The following is a 3,726-nucleotide window of genomic DNA, read 5'->3' as shown; positions in this document are numbered from 1 at the left end:
ATATATTTGAATCTTTTTTTAAGTCTCATGTGCCAACTTAGCATTTTCCACCAACTCAGGGGGCAGAAATTTCCACAGTTTTTAGTTTAGGTGCTGCTTTTGTGGCTGCCTTAGTAGCAGCCATTGCAGTCTCTTTAAGGAACTTGTTTAGCTTTTTTTGCTTCCTTGGCAGCCCTGACAGCCTGTTCTCGTTGAGTCTTTCTAGTTTCAGGCTTTTGATTCCACTTGACCATTACATCACCAAGAAATGCACCAGTGATGGCCCTTTGGAATTTGACTGCACAGTGGGTTCTTTTCTTTTACATTTCTTCCACTTGGCCCTTTTTGTGCTTCTTTATGTAGAAGACAGTCCAATTTATCTGCCATGGATTCCTTTTGGAAAGGAAAGTCGACTCACATTTTGCATTAAGATAAAGGAACACCTGCCCACCCGTCCTGGCATAGCATCTCCCATGCCGGGGTAGATTTTGTACTCACTGAAATGGCGCAGCTCGACCTTCATGGCTGTGACTTCACGGAAACAGGGAAGATGGCCCAGAATGTTACTTTAAAGACTAAGATGCACCAGACAAAAGCCATGGTATTGTCTATTGCTTAACATGCATATGAATGCATGTTTTGAACTCTTTTTTTAATCTACCTTGTCCTGTTCTTTTTACTGGTTCAAAGTTATCTGTTGCCTCCGAGACATTGTGGTTGTATTTGTTATCTTTGTACTATTTTGTTTTGATCCATCTGATTAAGCCATAGGAGTGTGATACACTGCTTCATAATTTGATGGTCCTTAGTGTTGCACCTCTTGCCTTCCAGTGGATGTGATAGAGGATGGAGGTGTGTGTACAGTAGTCTGTTCACTGTTGGTGTAGAGCAGTTGAGGGTAGACTGAGCCGGTGTTAGTTTCAGGTTTTCATAGATCAGGTGAAGCAGGAGTTGGTCTTTCCTCTTGTCGGAGAGTGAAGCTCAAGGAGGTGTGTTTATGACTTGATGGGACAATGAAAAAGAAAAAAAAAAAACAACCAAGACTGAATAATAAAATAGAAAGACCAAACTGATATGAGTACAAAAGGAAAAAGAGTCAGAATTTGTTGTTGTTGTTGTTGTTGTTGTTGTTGTTGTTGTTGTTGCTATTGTTGATGATGTTCAGTACTGTTGAGTCAACAACAGCTCATAGTGACCCTCTGGACAACAGATCTGACCCTTGTCCTGGGCTGCACCATCCTCATCCCCTCTGATATACTTGAGCCCTTGCTACAGTCACTGTGTCAATCTTCCTCCCTAAGCATCTCCCTCTCTTTCACTAACACTCCACCTTTCCAAACATGATGCCCTTGTCCAAGGACTGGCCCCTCCTAGGAACATACCCAACATATGTGAGATAAAGCATAGTCATCCTTGCCGCCAAGGAGCACCCTGGGTGCCCTTTCTCCAAGACATACTTGTTTGCTGTTTTGGCAGTCCATGGGATATTCAGTCCTGTTCTCCAACCCCACAACTCAAAGGCATTAATTCTTCTTCAGTCAGCCTTATTTATTGTCTAACTTTCAAATACACAGCAAATAAACAAAATGGCAAAGGCTTGGATAAAATGCACTTTAATCTTTAAAGTAACGCTAATGCTCTTTGGGACTTTGGAGAGATCCTTGATCGTAGATTTTCTCAATACAACAGGGCCTTCTGATTTCTTGGCTGCTGGTACCAAGGGTACTGATTGAGGATTCAAACAAGGCAAAAATCATTGACAACTTCAACCTTTTCTCCATCTGTCATGATGTTGCCTATTGGCCTAGTGGTGAGAACATTTGTTTTCTTGATATTGAAATATAATCCATACTGAAGGCTGCAGTCTTTGATCTTCTGCAGCAAGCGTTTCAGTCCTTTTCACTTTCAGCAACCAAGGTTGTGTAGTCTGCATAATGCAGGTTGTTGATGAGTCTTTCCCTAATGCTGATGTCACATTCCTCTTCAGAAAGACTAATTTCTCAAATTATTTCCTTAGTATATGGATTGAACAAGGATGGAGAAAAGATACAACCTTGATGTACATCTTTCTAAAAGCAGCTAGAACAGTACATCCACAGAGAACTGCCAGAAGTTCAAGCTGTGTTTAGAAGAGACTGTGACACAAGAAATATCATTGCTGGTATCAGATTTACTTTGGGTGAAAGCAGAGAATAACAGAAGGATGTCAATTTGTGTTTCATTGACTATGCAAAGGCATTTGACTGTGTGGATCACAACAAACTATGAGTAACATTGAGATCAATGAGAATCCCAGAACACTTAATTAGGCTCATACAAAATCTATACTTATCATCAGTAAGGTTAATCCTTACCTGTGCCTCTTTTTTGTACAACAGAGATAACATGATCATCAGAGCTCAGATGACACATGATTAATCCACATTATTAAGCAGCACATTAAACCTGTTTGCTCCTGCTTGATTTGGGGAGGGGGAAACTTATAATTAGTCCAAGAAGTTGTGTGATCAGAGGAAGATGACACCAAATCATTTAAAAACCAAATAAGTCAGAATGTGGGGTTTTTTTGTTTTTTGAGTTTTTGGTTTTTTTTACTTTTCACATGTTTCCTTTATTTTTCTCAGAAGATAGCAATACATTATAAATCTAACAACATGACAGTCACAATTTTTCAGTAGGCCCAAGGTTTCTGCAGGTATCCCTGCAGGTCACGGCAGCATGAAGGGTCCTGAGAGTTCAGATGTTAAAGCTTTCTCCACAGCCACACGTTCCTTTGATATTTGGGTTATTGAACACAAACTCACTGGATAATTTGTCTTCTACACAGTCCATTTCTGTTCCTAAAAGGGTGAGTTGTGCTTTCTTTTCGATGAACACTCTGACTCCATCTTGAACAACTTCTTCATCAGAATCTCCTTTTGTCTTTGTGTAATCTAAAGTATAAGAAAGGTCATTGCAACCTCTGGTTCGAACACCAACTTTCACACCTACATGTTCAGGCTTATCTTTAAGAAGCTGTTTTATCTCGTGTACTGCTGAAGGTGTCAGGTGCAGCTTCCTCTGGCTGACAGCCCAGACAGTGACTCAGACTAGGGGAGCTGACATCTTAGCCTCCCGGGTGCCTCAAGCTAGAGCTCCCAGCCCTCAGCCTCTCTCCATGGACACGGTGCGCACTGACTCCACAGGCCACCGAGTCAGAATGTTGTTATTGCTGTTGTTGTTGTCTGCCATTGAGTTGCCTGTAATTCACAAAGGCAAAAAAAAAGAGAGAGAGAGAGAGAAAGAAAGGCCAGCAAGGGAAAGGAAAAAAGCTGAGGAGGAGAGGAAGTAAGTTGGGAGCATGAAAGCACACACAAAAACTACATAAAAGAGAAATATTATTGTTGTTGCTATTCGGTGTCGTGGAGTCAAGTACGACTGATAGCAAACCTATAAACAACAGATCTGAACCTTGTCACATCCTGTACCATCCTCATCATCCCTGACATGCGTGAACCCATTCTGTCAATCCATCTCAACTAAAGTCTTCTTTCTTTAGCTGACCCTCTACCCTTCCAAGCATCATGTCCCTCTCTAAGGAATAGTCTCTCCTAGCAACATGTCCAGAGTATGTGAGACAAAACTTCTCCATCCTCGCCTCCAAGAAGCATTCTGGCTGCTCTTCTCTAAGACATAGCTGTCTGTCTGTTCTTTGAACAGTCCATGTGACATTCAGTGCTCTTCTCTAGCACCGCACCTCAAAGGCAT

At 41.5% G+C, this 3,726-nt stretch overlaps 1 pseudogene; it reads right to left on the bottom strand.

The window, feature by feature from the left end:
• Window positions 1-2,715: 2,715 nt before the first annotated feature.
• LOC102876389 lies at window positions 2,716-3,084 on the bottom strand (annotated as a pseudogene).
• Between the last annotated feature and the right edge of the window lie 642 nt (window positions 3,085-3,726).

This window comes from Elephantulus edwardii, unplaced genomic scaffold (assembly GCF_000299155.1).
Source record: "Elephantulus edwardii isolate Elephantulus edwardi_28Jun2011 unplaced genomic scaffold, EleEdw1.0 scaffold00176, whole genome shotgun sequence".
In the NCBI taxonomy this organism is placed as follows: Eukaryota; Metazoa; Chordata; class Mammalia; order Macroscelidea; family Macroscelididae; genus Elephantulus; species Elephantulus edwardii.
The sequence above is the reverse complement of the archived record's forward strand: the minus strand, read 5'-3'. Positions and strand labels throughout refer to the sequence as shown.